The sequence below is a fragment of the Macaca nemestrina genome, chromosome 4, assembly GCF_043159975.1.
Source record: "Macaca nemestrina isolate mMacNem1 chromosome 4, mMacNem.hap1, whole genome shotgun sequence".
NCBI classification, from domain to species: Eukaryota; Metazoa; Chordata; class Mammalia; order Primates; family Cercopithecidae; genus Macaca; species Macaca nemestrina.
Window position 1 is genome coordinate 131,270,333 of NC_092128.1, and position 18,770 is coordinate 131,289,102.

The window sequence follows — 18,770 nt, forward strand, 5'->3', positions numbered from 1 at the left end:
AATGAGAAAATTATATACTAGGTCCAGCATAAGAAACAGGCAAGAAAAACACAAAGGATTTCCAAAGAGATTCTGAGCCAAGGGGCCATAAGATTTTAGATAAATGAATTCAATACAAAGCAGAGAAAACAGATTTGTTTTCAGAATCTTTGAGGTTTTGACCTGCCTAGTAAATTATCAACACTTTTAAAATTTATCTGTATTGGGCCGGGCGTGGTGGCTCAAGCCTGTAATCCCAGCACTTTGGGAGGCCGAGACGGGCGGATCACGAGGTCAGGAGTTCGAGACCATCCTGGCTAACACGGTGAAACCCCGTCTCTACTAAAAAAATACAAAAAACTAGCTGGGCGAGGTGGCGGGCGCCTGTAGTCCCGGCTACTCGGGAGGCTGAGACAGGAGAATGGCGTAAAAACCCGGGAGGCAGAGCTTGCAGTGAGCTGAGATCCGGCCACTGCACTCCAGCCTGGGCGACACAGCGAGACTCCATCTCAAAAAAAAAAAAAAAAAAAAAAAAAAAAAAAAAAAAAAAAAAATTAATCTGTATTGATCTGATGTTTTTCTTCTCAAAATAGGTACACACTTACACACAAACATACTACATTCACCACAAATCTCTTACACCTGAAGTTTATCTATAAAGTGATATATTTGTATATGTAAACCCATGTAAATCAAAACTAAAAATCTGTGTTTTGCAGACTAGAGTGGGCACACTCAGAAAAAATAAAGAATAAAATTTTAAAATAATCAGAATTCAGAAATATGTGAATATATTTTATTATAGTCTTATGTAATCTTTATTGTAACCATCATAATGATCCTATAGTTACAAAAACAAGAAAAAAATAAAAATATTACCTCTGGTAACAATATTCCACTGAGAGGAGGGATTACAAAAGATGTCATTGTACTATGCTACCCTCCACTATGCTATCCAATAGTATATTGTGACCATCAGTTACCTACAACATGGGATAAGGTGGGATAGGTTAATGCTGGTGGTAAGATGCATTTCATTCAATGGAAAATAGTCTTAAGACATTAAAAACAACTTTGTTCCATTAAAATAAATTAAGTTCAAATAATATGTCAAAAAGCATTTTAAACTCCACAGTATTTCATTATTTTTATGTGTAACTAGTAAAACAATTCACTTCTAAGATTCAAAATGTTTCTCTTCTCCTACAATGCATAATCGTATTATCCTGAACAACTACCTCACAAATCACTTACTACACTGTTATAAAGGGCCTCTCCGCCTAGATTTTCTTCATGCGTCTTACATTCAAGTGTCCTCAGTGTTCCACGGAAAAGTGTATTAATGGTGCAGATGTCTCCGAGCTCTGATGCAGAAACCATTAACCACGTGCTTTCACATGAGCACTAGAAACGATGATATAACATCAAGAAATTTGTGAGTTTACTTGACATAAATATTTGCTTTTCAAAGTAATTGTAATTATTCCAATCCCCAAAAGTATAATTTGAATGTAATTTATAACTGTCCAAAGAGAAAATCAATCTCCTTCTCCATTTAAACTTACATACAAGTAAGCAACCTATTTTAAATTATTATCTATAATCAACACTGATTAGAGCAATGTCTCAAATTCTTACTGCCTTGGTGCTTTCTACTGTCAATCTATAACGTTTACTTAGGCTTGGTTTCTAATGTATTTTTCACAGTTTCTAAATCTGTATAATATATTCTAGTAGAAACTCTCCAGTGTTTTCTAAGGTACATGTATGGAACAGAAGTTTTTCCACATTTATTACATCCATAGGGTTTCTCCCCAACAGAAAGTCTGAGGAACTCCCGGAGAGTTTCCCTTCAGTATAAATTTTCCAGTGTACAATACAATCTGTGGTATAAGTAAGGTATTGTGCCTTTCTTTATATTTGCAGTGCTTTCCTTCACCAAAATAATCTCATGCACATTAAGGGTTCTATTTTGTGAAAGATCCTTCAACAGTCATTACATTAATACCACTTTTATTTAGGATGAAATCATTGCTGTAGATTGTGATGTCAGCATTCATTAATGGTTTTGCCACATTTTTTACCTTGGTAGGGTTTCTCTCCAGAATGAATTCACTTACAGTAAAAGTTGAGCACAAATTAAAACTATTGCTACATTCCCTACAATTGTAGGGGTTCTCTATCATGTGAATTATCTTACATTCAGTAAGGACTGAGCATTGGTCAAAGACTTACCCCATTCTTTACAATTCTAGGGGTTCTCTCCAGTATGAATTCTCTTACGTTTAGTAAGGTTTGAGAACCAGTTAAAGGCTTTGCCACATTTTTCACATTTATAGCGTTGCTCTCCAGTATGAATTATCTTGTGTCCAATAAGATGTGAGCTCTGGTTAAAGGCTTTGCCACATTCTTCATATCTGTAGCATTTCTCTCCAGTATGAATTCTTTTATGTTTAAATAAGGATTGAGCCATGCATAAAAGCTTTTCCACATTCTTCACCATTGTAGGGTTTTCTTCCAGTATGAATTCTCTTATGTCCAATAAGATGTGAGCTCTGGTTCAAGGTTTTGCCACATTCTTCACCATTGTAGCATTTCTCTACAGTATGAATCCTCTTGTTTTTAGTCAGGATTGAGCCATGCATAAAAGCTTTTCCACATTCTTCACAATTGTAGTGTTTCTCTTCAGTATGAATTCCCTTACATTGAGAAAAGTATGAGAACCAGCTAAAAGTTCTGCCGTATTCTTCACATGCGTAGGGTTTCCTTCAGTATGAGTTGCCTTGTGTCCAGTGAGATGTAAGCCCTGGGTGAAGGCTTTGCCACATTCTTCACATGTGTAACGTTTCTCTCCAGTATGAATTCTTTTATGTCCAATAAGGTGTGAGCACTGATTAAAGGCTTTGCCACATTCTTCACATTTGTAGGGTTTCCCTACAGTATGAATTATCTTATTTTGAGTAAGGTTTGAGAACCAGTTAACGGCTTTGCCACATTCCTCACATTTGTATGGTTTCTCTCCTGTATGAAAATTCTCTTAAGGATTGAGCACCAGTTAAAAGCTTTGCTACATTCATTGCATTGGAAGATTTTGCTAAGACTAGTTGATAAATATTGGTTAAGTCCATTATAACTTTTTTTCTGTCCCTTACACTCACCCACACTTGTCCAGTCTTTTCTTAAGTTTAAATTTTCAGTGCCATAGCTTTCGTATCTTCTCAGTATCACTTTTGGGAATAAATGTTTTATGCTTTGCTCAGGCAAAAGGTCTGGAGTAAAATGAGAGGATACAGCTAAAAGAAATAAAAATGAATTGTACCACTGATTAGACTCAGGAGAATACACTTTACAAATACAAAATATAAAATTATACCAAGCACAATAAGATGGCATAATACCACATGCCCAAATTCCTTAATAGACATGGAAACATAACAAAAATATATTAACCAAAATGCCTTTGTAAGAGTTCTAAAAACCAGTTAAGAGATTGCAGTGCCATAGATGAGAATGATGCTAAGAGCCACATAAAAGACAATGGAACATTTGTTACATTTACCCACCTCCTCCCCAATACAGAATAATGCCTTTAAGTGTAAACTCTCAACTCCTGGCTTCTCTCTAAAAAGCAAAAAAAAAAAAAAAAAAAAAATAGTGGCACATGGGTCCATACTTCCGGCTTTGTGGGGTCTTTCCAAAGACTGGTTTCTGTTTACAGGGACACAGAGTGCTGAAAGAAATGGTGCTATACTTTGAATGACAGGGTAGTGTCTGTGAGAGAAAAGGGAAATGATTTTAAAGCAGCAGAGAGACTGTAGGACCACAGAGAAACAGCCGGTGTACCAACTAATTACAGGCTCTGAAGCAGAAACATGGGCAAATCCACAGAACCCAATAAAGGGAACACAAATCTAGGGAAGAGACATCTTAAGAACAGGTTTGAGAAATTCTCAATATCTATCCTGGTAAATTGGTGTCAGACACTGCAGGAAAGAAAGCCACTTTATACAGACTGTGATAGGTGGTTATTTATTTATTTATTTATTTATTTATTTATTTATTTATTTTTGAGATGGAGTCTGCCTCATTTCTCAACCAAATGTTAGAATGTATACAAAGTATCAGACTAAGATGGCCCAATCAAAGAAACAAGTATGCAGAAATCAACCGTAAAGAAATTAAGCTGTATAAATTATCTGAAAAAATCAACACAACCATCTCAATTATGCTCAGTGTTTAACATGGGAACACAGACAACTAAGTGTAACTAGAAAAATAAGAATATCAACAAAATGACAAAAAGAAACAAGTTTTAGAGAAGACATACAAAAAATGACTGAGAAATTATCTAATGTAAGAAAAAAATATTAAAAACTGAAACTCAACAAACTCCAACTCGGATAAAGAGACACATAACAAGACACTATAATATGAGCAAAGTTTTGAAAGTCACAGAAAAGAATCTTGAATGCAGAAAGACAAAAGAGATGAATCACCTATATGCATGCTCCTGCAAGATTATCAGTGAATTTTTTGAACAAAAACCCTGCAGAAGAGAGTTGAGTTACATATTCCAAGTGCTGAAGTAAAAAAAAAAAAAAAAAAAAAACTTTTAGCAAAACTGTCCTACAAAATTTTTTAAAATAAAGATTTTCCAAGATAATGCTGAGAAAGTACATCAGCAATATAACTGTCCTACAAGAAATGCAAAAAGAAGTCTTTCCCATTCAAAATTTAAAATAATAGAAAACAAACCAAATCATATAAAAATACACGACCCTCTGGGAAAGATATGCACGTACACAAAAGTAAAACTTTGTAGTATTATGATAATTAGGCAGAAAACAATTGTGCTTTAAAATCTGAAAGACATCATGAAAATTAAAACACCCATTAATATATAATATACTTAGTGACATTATAAGTTAAGGGCAGATGTAATGAGCAAGCATTTTTGTATGCAACTGAGGGCAAGTTGTTACCAGTTTAAAATATACAGTTGTAACTTTAAGAGATTTTTATGTAATTTACATGGGAACCATAAAGAAAATGCAGCTACACAACAGAAAATAAAAGAACAAAGCATGTCACTACAAATATCAACAAGACACAAAGGAATACAAAGTGAATAGGGACAAAATAGGTACAACAGTCAAATAAAACAATAAAATGGTAATTGTAAGTCATTTCCTTTCAGAAAAGTATTAAAATACGCATGGACTAAACTTCCCAATCAAAAGGCAAATATTACATAAAGGGATTTTTTTTTAAAAAAATTTAGAAAACAAAATCCACCTATGTCATGTCTCCAAGAGACTCACCTCAGATCTAATGATGAAAATAGACTGAAAGTGGCAGGATGGAAAAAGACATTCCATGCAAATGTTAACCAAATGAGAGGTGGAGAATTATATTAAGTCAAAAGCTGTCATATTTTATAATATATAGTTTAAGTCAAAACACACGAGACAAAAAAGGATATTATATCATAATAAAATGGGTAATTCACTGGGGACCTACTTTTATCTCCTATCAGGTTTTCCAAAAATATAAAGCATTTGAACAACCAACCTACATGAAGACCTGAGCGAAAAAGGAAGGAATTGAACCTCCACAGACTGTTTCAAGCCAATCCCACAACCTCTATGACTTTCTCAATAACCTATTAGTAAAGTTATTTCATAACTTTGTCAAAGTTAAGTTGTAGGTTAAGCCCTATATATCTTAATGGCCCATCCAATTCAATTAGGTCTTCAAGACGCTTCATTCCCTATTACAGAAGAACTACTTACCTTCCATGATCACACTCTTATAATTATTTTCCTAATTAGCTCCCTGGTTCTATACATTATTTCTCTAATACTCACAACAAAATTGATTCATACTAGCACCATAGATGCCTAAGAAATAGAGACTGTCTGAACTATCTTGCCTGCTATCATCTTAATCTTAATTGCCCTCCCATCCCTACACAGCCTGTATATAACAGATGAAATCAATAACCCTTCTCTCACTGTTAAAACAATTGGACATCAATGGTATTGAAGCTACGAGTATACAGATTATGAAGAATTAAGCTTCAATTCTTATATACTTCCAACAGCCAACTTAAAACCAGATGAACTTCAACTCCTCGAATTCAATAACCAAACAATCCTCTCAATAGAAACTCCCATCCGCATGTTAATCTCCGAAGATGTCCTGCACTCATGAACTATTCCCTCACTAGGGTTCAAAGCAGATGCAATACCTGGACACTTAAACCAATCTGCCTTAACCGCTATACGACCAGGCCTCTACTATGGACAATGCTCAGAAATTTGTGGATCTAACCACAGTTTTTATACCTGTTGTTCTAGAATTAGTCCCATTAAAAACGTTCAAAACTCGGTCTATATCCACACTATAATCTCACTGTAAAGCTACCCCAGCGTTAACCTTTTCAGTTAAAGGCCGAGAGAAATCACACTTCTCTACAGTGAATGCCTCAACTAGGTACTTTCCACATGATCTATTATTATTATATCAACAATCATAACTTTATTCTCCATTATTCAATTAAAACTATCAAAGTTCATTTGCCATACACCCCCACACCAAAAATAATTAAAACACAAAAATGTAACAATGCTTGAGAACTAAAATGAATGAAAATCTGTTCACCTCATTTACTGCCCTGATAATCCTAGGTTTACACACAGCAGCACTCATCATCTTGTTTCTCACCACACTCCTTCCAACCTCCAACTATCTAATCAATAACCAATTGATTTCTATTCAACAATGACTAGTTCAACTTGTTCTAAAACAAGTAATAATTACACATAATATTAAAGGACGAACCTGATCCCTTATACTAATATCCCTAATTCTCTTTATTACCTTAATCAATCTCCTTGGGCTTCTACCCCACTCATTTACACCAACTACCCAACTATCAATAAACCTAGGTATAGCAATCCCCTTATGAGCAGGCGCAGTAATCACAGGCTTCTACTTTAAAACTAAAAACTCCTTAGCTCACTTCCTACCATCAGGCACACCCAGACCACTTGTCCCTATACTAGTAATCATCGGAACCATTAGTCTACTTATTTAACCAATGGCACTAGCTGTACGTTTAACACTCAACATTACAGCCAGTCACACATACACTTAATTGGAGGAGCTGCACTAGTATCAACTATTAACCTTCCCACAGCTTAAGTCACCCTTATTATTCTAATTCTATCTTCGCTGTGGCCCTTATCCAAGCTTATGTCTTTATGCTATTAGTAAGCCTTTATTTATATGACAACACATAATGACCCACCAAACACACACCTATCATTTAATCAAACCCAGTCCTTGGCCTTAACAGGGCCTCTCTCAGCTCTCCTAATAACATCCAGCCTAGCTATACGATTTCACTTTAACTCTATTACTCTTTTAACCTTAGGCCTACTAACCAATACACTGACTATATATCAATGGTGATGTGACACTATCTGAGAAAGTACATTTCAAGGTCACCATACAATTGTTCAAAAAGGCCTCCGATATGGAATAGTCCTATTTGTTATCTCAGAAGCATTGTTCTTTGCTGGGTTCTTCTGGCATTCTACCATTCTAGTCTAGCCCCTACTCCAGAATTAGAAGGACACTGACCCCCAACAGGCATTTCTCCCGTCGACCCTCTGGAAGTACCTCTCCTGAATACATCTGTATTACTTGAATCAGGGGTTTCGATTACTTGAGCCCATCACAGCCTAACAGAAAATAATCGAAAACAAATAATTCAAGCATTACTTACCACAATTACCTTAGATTTACTTCGCCCTCCTACAAGTCTCAGAATACTTTGAGGCTCCCTTTGCTATTTCTGATGGAATTTATGGCTCAACATTCTTTATAGCTACAAGCTTTCACGGACTTCATGTCATTATTGGATCAACATTCCTCACTATCTGTCTCCTCTGCCAATTAAAATACCACTTTACATCTAGCCATCAAGTTGGCTTTGAAGCCGCTGCCTGATACTGACACTCTGTAGATGTAGTATGACTATTCTTGTATATTTCTATTTACTGATGAGGATCTTACTCTTTTAATATAAACAGTACCATTGACTTCCAATCAATTAGTTTTGACATCTGAAAAAGAGTAATTAACCTAATACTAGCCCTAGTAATCAACACCCTATCAGCCCTATCACTAACAGTTATTACATTTTGGCTCCCACAATTTAATATTTATATAGAAAAATCCAGCCCCTACGAATGTAGATTTGACCCACCCGCATTCCTTTCTCCGTAAAATTTGTTCTAGTAGCCATCACATTCCTATTTGACTTAGAAATTGCCCTACTACTACTCTTGCCATGAGCCCTTCAAACAAGCAACCTGACACTAATAATCAGCACAGCCCTTATACTAGTCATCATTTTAGTCCTAGGGTTAACTTATGAATGAGTTCAAAAAGGATTAGATTGAACTGAATTGGTAGATAGTTTAAGCCAAAATAAATGATTTCGACTCATTAGATTATGAGATTACACTTAGAAGGAATATTATTATGATTATTCATCATAAATACCCTTATAACCTTAAATATCTATTTCACCCTAGCATTCATAATACCTATTACCCTCCTAGTATTTGCTGCCTGTGAAGCCGCAGTGGGCTTTGCCTTACCAGTTTCAATCTCCAACACGTATGGCCTAGACTATGTATATAACCTAAATTTACTTCAATGCTAAAAATTATTATTCCAACAATTATACTGCTACCAATAACATGACTCTCTAAAAACTCTACAATCTGAATCTATAAGACTATTCACAGCCTAATCATCAGCTTCATTGCCCTATTATTTTTTAATCAATTCAATGACAATCTATTCAACTTCTCATTAACCTTCTCTTCTGATCGCTGACATCACATCCCTTCTAATCTTAACAGCCTGACTACTACCTCTTACAATTATAGCAAGCCAGTACCACCTCTCCAACGAGTCACCCCCATGGAAAAAGCTCTATATTTCTTTATTGATTTCCCTACAATTTTTTAAAATTATAGCATTCACAGCCAGACAACTAATTATATTTTATATTCTCTTTGAAGCTACACTTATCCCTACCTTAATTATCATCATCCTCTGGGATAACCAACCAGAATGCCTCAATGCAAGTTCATATGTCTTATTTTATACACTAGTGGGATCTCTCCCCCTACTTATTATACTTATTTATACTCAAAATGCCCTCAGTTTACTGAACATAATAATATTTAATACCCAAGAACTATTAATTTCCTGATCCAATAACCTTACATGATTAGCATGTATTATGGGTTGTATAGTAAAATTATCCCTATATGGACTTCACCTATGACTTCCTAAAGCCCACGCAGAAGTTCCTATTGCCAGCACAATAGTACTTGTAGCGGTTCTCCTAAAACTAGGCAGCTATGGCATAATACGCTTACCCTTATCCTCAGCACCCAACAGAATATACAGCCTACCCCTTCCTCATGTTATCCTTATGAGGTATAGTTATGATAAGCTCTATTTCTCTATGACAAACTGATCTAAAATCACTTATTGCATATTCCTCCATAAGCCATGTAGCACTTGTTATTATGGCTATTCTCATTCAAACTCCCTGAAGCTTTACCGGTGCAATTACCCTCATAATTGCCAATGGACTTCCTTTGTCCTTACTATTCTGCCTAGCAAATTCAAACTACAAGTGAATCCATAGCCGAATCATATTACTCTCTCGAGGGCTTCAAACACTACTCCCACTAATCGCTCCCACATAACTCCCACAAATTGCTACAATTTGATGATTTTTGTAGCAAATCTTACTGACTTTGCCTTAGGCCCTAACATTAATCTAATAGGAGAACTCTTTGTAATAGTGGCTTCATTCTCCTGATCAAACCACCATTATGTTTATAGGACTTAATATATTAATCACAGCCCTTTATTCCCTACACATGCTTATCACAACACAACGAGGAACACTTACATATTACATTAACAGTATTAAACTTCCTTTACATGAGAAAATATACTAATACTTACACACCTTGCACCTATTCTATTATCCCTAAACCTTAAGATTATTACAGGTTTTATACCCTGTAAAGATACTTTAATCAAAACATTAGATTGTGGCTCTACTGATAGAAGTCTGCAACTTCTTATTTACTGAGAAATTATGCAAGAACTGCTAACTCCTGGCCCCATGCCTAACAACATGGCGTTCTCAAGTTTTAGAGGATAAGAGCTATCCACAGGTCTTAGGAACCAAAAATACTGGTGCAACTCCAAATAAAAGTAATAATCATGTATTTTTCCATTACTATAACCTTAATCTCCTTAACCTTACCAATTATTACTATCTTAATCAACCCTCACAAGAACTTGTACCCATATTACGTGAAAATATCTATCTCATGCACCTTCACCATTAGCCTCATTCCCACAATGTTTGTGTATATAGACCCAGAAGCCATCATCTCAAACTGACATCCAGTAACAATCCAAACCCTCAAACTCTCATTAAGCTTCAAACTAGGCTACTTCTCCATAATATTTATCTCAGTAGCACTATTTGTCACCTGATCTATTAGAGAATTCTCAATATGATACATAAAATCAGATCCTAACATCAATTTTTCAAATATTTACTTATTTTCCTCACCAAAATATTAATTCTAGTTATCGCCAACAATCTTTTTCAACTTTTTATTGGATGCGAAGGCATAGGAATTAGTCTTTTTTACTAATTGGCTGATGACAGAGCTGAGCAGATGCTAATACAGCAGCCCTCCAAGCGATTCTGCATAACCGCATTGGCGATATTGGCTTCATTTTAGCTATAGCATGATTTCTCTCCTCCAATATATGAGAACCTCAACAAGCATTTATCCTAAATCCTACCCCCGATCTTCTTCCATTAATTGGCCTTCTCTTAGCAGCAGCAGGAAAATCAGCTCAATTTGGCCTCCATCCCTGACTTCCTTTGACCATGGAAGGCCCAACCCCAGTCTCAGCCCTACTCCACTGTAGCACTATAGCTGTAGCAGGAGTTTTCCTGCTTATCCGCTTCTACTCCTTAATAGAAAATAGTATATTAATCCAAACCCTTACCCTCTGTTTAGGGGCTATTACCACCTTATTTACAGCAATCTGTGCTCTAACACAAAATGGTATCAACAAAATCGTAGCATTCCCCATCTCAAGTCAACTAGGCCTTATAATAGTTACAACTGGCATGAATCAACCACACCTGGCATTCCTACACATCTACACCCACGCCTTTTTTAAACCTATATTATTTATATGTTCAGGATCCATCATCCATAACCTCAATGATGAACAAGATATCCGAAAAATAGGAGGACTATTTAAGACTTTACCCCTTACTTCCTCCTCCCTTATTATTGGCAGCCTGGCATTTACAGGTATGCCTTTCCTCACAGGATTTTACTCTAAAGATCTCATTATCAAAACCACAAACACATCATATACCAATGCCTGAGCCCTCTCTACTACTCTTATTGCCGCCTCCCTAACAAGTGTCTATAGTATCCAAATTATTTTCCTTGCTCTAATAGGACAACCCCATTTCCCAACCCTAATCAGCATTGATGTAAATAACTCTTCCCTAATAAACCCAATTAAATGCCTTACAGTCAGCAGTATCTTCACTGATTTTCTCATTACCAAGAGCATAATCCCTACTTCATCCCCTGCAAACAACAATACCACCTCCCCTAAAACTCACAGCCCAAGGGGTAACCATCCTAGGACTCTTACTGGCAATGGAACTTAGTTTTATAACTAATAATCTTAAGACAAAATATCCATTACAAACATTCAGCTTCTCCAATATATTATGATTCTACTCAATCACAGTTCACCACACAACCCCTCACTCAAACCTATCTACAAGCCAAAACCTGCCAGCACTTCTGCTAGACCTAATTGGACTAGAAAAGTCCTTACCAAAGACAATTCCACAGACCCAAATCACAGCCTCCATTACCATAACTACTCAAAGAGGCCTAATTACATTTTATTTCCTCTCTTTTTTTATTCCATCCTTTCTAACTTTGCTCTTAATTATCTATTACCCTGAGTAATTTCAACTGCAACATAAATACTAACAAACAATGTTCAACCAGCAACTACCACCAATCAACATCCATAATTATATAAAGCACCCGCACCTGCAGAATCCTCATGAATCAGCCCTGGGCCCTCACCCTCAAAGATTATTCAACTTCCCACACTCACAAAATTAACTATGATCACCACCCCATCATACTCACTATTCATCAAAGTAACACCAACTCTATTAGTAGCCCCAATAATAAAGTTTCTAAAACTTCAATACTTGATCCTCATTACTCAGGGTATTCCTCAATAGCCATTGCCACAGTATAACCAAAAACAACCATCATCCCCCCCAAATAAATCAAAAAGACTATTAATCCCATAAAAGCCCCACCATGGTTCAACACAATAACACAACCTACAGCAGCACTAAGAATGAACCCTAAGTCCCCATAAATAGGAGAAGGTTTAGAAAAAAACCACAAATCCCATAACAAAAGAACACTTAGTAAGAAAAAAGCCTATGTCACTATCCCACATGGATTATAGCCATGACTGATCTGAAAAGCCATCATTGTACTTCAACTATAAGAACACTAATGACCATTATATGTAAAACAAGCCCACTAATAAAAATCATTAATTACTCATTCATTGATCTCCCCACACCATCTAATATCTCTATATGATGAAACTTCGGCTCACTTCTTGGTACCTGCTTAATCCTCCAGATCATCACGCGTTATTTCTGGCCATACACTACACACCCGATACCTCAATTGCTTTCTCTTCTGTTGCCCATATTAACCAAGATGTGGACTACAGCTGAAGAGTCCGCTATTTTCACACTAACAGCTCTTCAACATTCTTCGTCTGCCTCTTCCTACACGTTGGTGGAGGCTTATATTATAGGTTATTCATATATTTAGAAACCAGAAATATTGGCATTATCCTCCTACTCACAACCACAGCAACAGCATTTATAGGCTATGTGCTTCCATGAGGCCAAATATCATTCTGAGGCGCTACAGTAATCACAAACCTATCAGCCATCCTATATACTGGAACTGACCTTGTCCAATGAATCGGAGGTGGATTTTCAGTTGACAAAGCCCCTCTTACACAATTCTTCACCTTCCATTTCATCTTACCTTTCATCATCATAGCCCTAACAATTCTCCACCTTTTATTCCTACACGAAACAGGGTCTAATAACCCTTCAGAAATTCCATCACATTCCAACAAAATCACCTTCCACCCTTACTATACAACCAAAGCTATTCTAGGTTTAATTTTTCTCCTCCTCCTTTTAATAATTCTAGTATCGTTTCTCACCTGACCTCCTGAGTGACACAGATAATTACACCTTAGTCAACCCCCTAAATACCCTGCCCCACATTAAACCAGAGTGATACTTTTTATTTGCATACACAATCTTACGGTCCATCCCCAATAAACTAGGAGGTGTACTGGCCCTTCTATTATCCACTCTCCTTCTAGCAGTTATTCCTGCACTCTACACATCCAAACAACAAAGCATAATATTCTGCCCATTAAGGCAATATCTGTTCTGAATCTCAGTCACCGACCTACTCACACTCACATGGATCGGAGGACAGCCAAGAACATCCTTTCATTACCATCGGACAGACAGCATCTATGAGATATTTCTCTATTATTCTTGTTCTCATACCACTCACTGCCCTAATCAAGAATAAACTACTTGAATGAAACTGCCCTTGTAGTATAATCCAATACGCCAGTCTTGTAAACCAGAAATGGAGAGTCCCTCCCCAGGGCAACTCAGAGAAAAAGCATTCCCACTTCACCATCAACACCCAAAGCTGAGATTCTAATTAAACTATTCTCTGTATTCTTTTCAGCACCCATTTTAATTTCTATGTAAGTACTGACCATCAGCACTAATACATTAATACTTTTATGTACTTTGTGCATTACTGCTAGTCCCCATGAATATATAGTACTGCTAATGCTTGATTGTGCACAGTACATTCACAGATTAGATGACATTACAAGCTTGCTCCACATGCATATAAGCAAGTGTTCACAATTTCTTAACTATCATACATAATACTACACTTACACACAGAACTAGTTCTACATGGATATCGACCAGCACTCAAAATTCTTAATATTACATAGTACATTCATTTGTTATAGCATATTTGACATAGCATATTTCAGTCAAAACCACCCTCGCCAACATGGATATCTCCTACCAAATTTTGGTCTCTTAATCTACCAACCTCTGAGAAATCATCATCCCACTCGGGCGTGTTACCCTCCTCGCTCTGGGCTCGGAATACTTGCGGGTGACTGTACTGAAACTATACCTGGCATCTGGTTCTTACCTCAGGGTCATAAAACTAAGATCGTCCACATGTTCCCCTTAAATAAGACACCTCGATGGACTAGTGACTATCACCCTATTAACCAGTCACGGGAGAACTGTCATGCAACTGGCATTTTTAACTTTTGGGGATGCTATCACTCACCATCGCAGAAGGTCTGGTCCCCTTGCTATCGGCTGTAGTTGTACTTGGATTTGATTTCCACCAAACCAATTGTAGAAGTCGCACCTACTCCCTCAGGTAATCCACTCGACTCGGCCTCCCAAAGTGCTGGGATTACAGGCGTTAGCCGCCGTGTCCAGTACTTTTTTTTTAATTGAAAAAAAGATTTTTTTGGCCAGGCACAGTGGTCACACCTGTAATCCTAACACTTGGGGAGGCTGACGTGGAAGGATCGCTTGAGCCCAGGAGTTCAAGACCAGCCTGGGTAACATAGGGAAACCACTTCTTCCCTAAAAATACAAAAAATGAGCCAAGTCTGGTGGTGCTTGCCTGCAGCCCCAGCAGCCCCAGCTACTTGGGAGGCTGAAGTGGAAGGATTGCTTGAGCCAGGAGTTTGGGGCTACAGCAAACTACATCTTAAGGCAGGGTAGGTAGTCAACGAAGTGCCTCCCGGCCCTGCCCGGAGTCCTCACCTCCTGCAGCTGCCAGGGGTACCACTGCTCCTTAATGCCCCGCTTCGGTTGTCCAAGTCGGAGCAGAAGCTCCAGAGGCCACCCAGCTCCTTGCGCTCCCGCAACATGCTCTCCCAGGGGTACAGCATCCCACCTTGCAGCGCCAAAGCGCAGCCATACAACAGTGGCCAGAGCGCCGTCCAGGCCACCCTGTCCACCGGGTCACACTTTCCGCTCCACGGCTAGGCCGCCGTCTATGGGGCTAAGAGCAGCACGGGAGGAGCCCAGCGGAAGGGTTGCGTTAGGCGCCTAGGGCCGTCCAAGCCATCTTTGCTGAGGACAAGTGCCAGGCCTGCAGGGGCAGGGCGGGGCCCGGTGCTGCCCAGTGGGAACTGCAGCTGTAACCCCAGGCTATACCTTTGGGTAAGCGGAACCCTCAACCCCAGCCAAGAAGGGCAAGGTCGGCTCCCCACCCCAGAACCCACTGGACGAAGATGGGCTGCAGGCCAGGACAGAACTCCTGAGATCAGTGGGATCTCTCGTTCATCAAGGAGCACCTTCTCTTGCCTTCCACAGCAGGAATTCGAGCAGGCCCCAGCCTGTAGCATCCATGCCTGTCAGATGCAGCCACTTGAAGAGAAGAATGTTCTTGGGATGGTGCCATAGCCTTGACCCTGGGCCTCTGGGGCCCGGACCCTAACCAAGGAGCCAGGAGCCCTCTCTTGGGGTTGCAGGCATATGAAGATACAGGGAGAGGGGCCAAATGCAGTGGCTCATCCCACTTTGGGAGGCTGAGGTGGGCGGATAACCTGAAGTCAGGAGTTGGAGACCAGGTTAGCCAACCTGGTGATACACCTGTCTCTACTGAAAATATAAAAAATTAACTGGGCATGGTGGTGCTTGCCTGTAATCCTAGTTACTTGGGAGGCTGAGGCAGGAGAATCGCCTGAAGCCGGGAGGAGGAGGTTGCAGTGAGCTGAGATCATGCCACTGCACTCCAGCCTGGTCCACAGAGTTAGGTTGTCTCAAAAAAAGAAAAAAACAAAACAAAACACTACATACCTCCTACCAAATTTGCCTGCTAGGAAATTCCTTGTGAGCCCCGAAAACTTTACTGAACTCTAAGTCATTCCTCTGCTCATCTGAGACAAATGCGCATTTGATTGAACCACCTTGACTGGTTCATTCTTTTCTTCCTCCTCGGCATTTAAATGCAGGAGCCACTGCCTGGCTATTTCTTTCTCCTCTTCCTCCTTTACAGGTGTGAGCCACCTCGCCTGGCTGTTTCCTCCTCCTCTTTTACAGGCGTGTGAGTCACCTCGCCTGGCTGTTTCCTCCTCTTTTACAGGCACGTGAGTCACCTCGCCTGGCTGTTTCTTCCTCCTCAACAGGGGTGAGCCATTGCACATGGGTGTTTCCTCCTCCTCCTCTACAAGCATGAGCCACCTCACCTGGTTGTTTCCTCCTCCTCCTCCTTTACAGGCGTGTGAGCCACCTTGCCTGGCTGTTTCCTCCTCCTCTTTTACAGGCGTGTGAGCCACCTCGCCTGGCTGTTTCCTCCTCCTCCTCTTTTACAGGTGTGTGAGTCACCCGCCTGGCTGGTCCTTCCTCCTCAACAGGTGTGAGCCATTGCACATGGGTGTTTCCTCCTCCTCCTCTGCCTCTACAAGCATGAGCCAGGTCGCCTGGCTGTCCTCCTCCTCCTCCTCTTTTACAGGTGTGAGCCACCCGCCTGGCTGTTTCCTCCTCCTCCTCTTTTACAGCCATGAGCCACCACGCCTGGCTGTTTCCTCCTCCTCCTCCTCTTTTACAGGCGTGTGAGCCACCACGCCTGGCTGTTTCCTCCTCCTCCTCCTCTACAGGCGTGAGCCACCCACCTGGCTGTTTCCTCCTCCTCCTCCTCCTCTTTTACAGCCATGAGCCACCACGCCTGGCTCTTTCCTCCTCCTCCTCCTCTTTTACAGGCGTTAGTCACCCGCCTGGCTGTTTCCTCCTCCTCCTCCTCTCTTACAGCCATGAGCCACCACGCCTGGCTGTTTCCTCCTCCTCCTCCTCATTTACAGGTGTGTGAGTCACCCGCCTGGCTGTTTCCTCCTCCTCCTCCTCTTTTACAAGCGTGTGAGCCACCTCGCCTGGCTGTTTCCTCCTCAACAGGTGTGAGCCATTGCACATGGGTGTTTCCTCCTCCTCCTCTGCCTCTACAAGCATGAGCCAGGTCGCCTGGCTGTTTCCTCCTCCTCCTCCTCTTTTACAAGCGTGAGCCACCCGCCTGGCTCTTTCCTCCTCCTCCTCCTCTTTTACAGGCGTGAGCCACCCGCCTGTTTCCTCCTCCTCCTCCTCTTTTACAGGCGTGAGCCACCCGCCTGGCTGTTTCCTCCTCCTCCTCCTCTTTTACAGGCGTGTGAGCCACCACGCCTGGCTGTTTCCTCCTCCTCCTCCTCTACAGGCGTGAGCCACCCACCTGGCTGTTTCCTCCTCCTCCTCCTCCTCTTTTACAGCCATGAGCCACCACGCCTGGCTCTTTCCTCCTCCTCCTCCTCTTTTACAGGCGTGAGCCACCCGCCTGGCTGTTTCCTCCTCCTCCTCCTCTCTTACAGCCATGAGCCACCAGGCCTGGCTGTTTCCTCCTCCTCTTCCTCATTTACAGGTGTGTGAGTCACCCGCCTGGCTGTTTCCTCCTCCTCCTCCTCTTTTACAAGCGTGTGAGCCACCTCGCCTGGCTGTTTCCTCCTCCTCAACAGGTGTGAGCCATTGCACATGGGTGTTTCCTCCTCCTCCTCTGCCTCTACAAGCATGAGCCAGGTCGCCTGGCTGTTTCCTCCTCCTCCTCCTCCTCCTCTTTTACAAGCGTGAGCCACCCGCCTGGCTCTTTCCTCCTCCTCCTCCTCTTTTACAGGCGTGAGCCACCCGCCTGGCTGTTTCCTCCTCCTCCTCCTCCTCTTTTACAGCCGTGAGCCACCACGCCTGGCTGTTTCCTCCTCCTCCTCCTCTTTTACAGGCGTGAGCCACCCGCCTGGCTGTTTCCTCCTCCTCCTCCTCTTTTACAGGCATGAGCCACCCGCCTGGCTGTTTCCTCCTCCTCCTCTTCTTTTACAGGTGTGTGAGTCACCCGCCTGGCTGTTTCCTCCTCCTCCTCCTCTTTTACAGGTGTGTGAGCCACCTCGCCTGGCTGTTTCCTCCTCCTCCTCTTTTACAGGTGTGTGAGTCACCTCACCTGGCTGTTTCCTCCTCCTCCTCTTTTACAGGTGTGTGAGTCACCTCGCCTGGCTGTTCCTTCCTCCTCAACAGGTGTGAGCCATTGCACATGGGTGTTTCCTCCTCCTCCTCTGCCTCTACAAGCATGAGCCAGGTCGCCTGGGTGTTTCCTCCTCCTCCTCTTTTACAGGTGTGTGAGTCACCCGCCTGGCTGTTTCCTCCTCCTCCTCCTCTTTTACAGGCGTGTGAGCCACCACGCCTGGCTGTTTCCTCTTTTTCCTTTATAGGTATGAGTCATCGCAGCTGGGTGTTTCCTCCTCCACAGGCGTGAGTCACCTCACAAAGTTCTTTCTTTTCCTCCTCCTTCTCTTTCTCATTTAAAGGTGTGAGCCACTGCTCCTGGCTGTTTCTTCCTCCTCTTCCTCCTTTACAGGCGTAAGCCACCATGCCTAGCTGTTTCATCCTCCTCCTCCCGTCTCCTCCTCCTTTACAGGAGTGAGCCACC

General features: G+C 40.9%; 1 protein-coding gene across 1 annotated transcript in view; it reads right to left on the reverse strand.

Annotated features, from left to right (window-relative positions):
* Positions 1–761: 761 nt before the first annotated feature.
* LOC105483027 (uncharacterized) overlaps positions 762–18,770 on the reverse strand; it is a 96,890-nt gene continuing 78,881 nt past the window's right edge. Inside the window, exon 19 of the mRNA XM_071094148.1 lies at positions 762–3,272. The gene's annotated coding sequence lies outside the window, so the exon portion shown is untranslated. The remainder of the gene's footprint in view (positions 3,273–18,770) is intronic.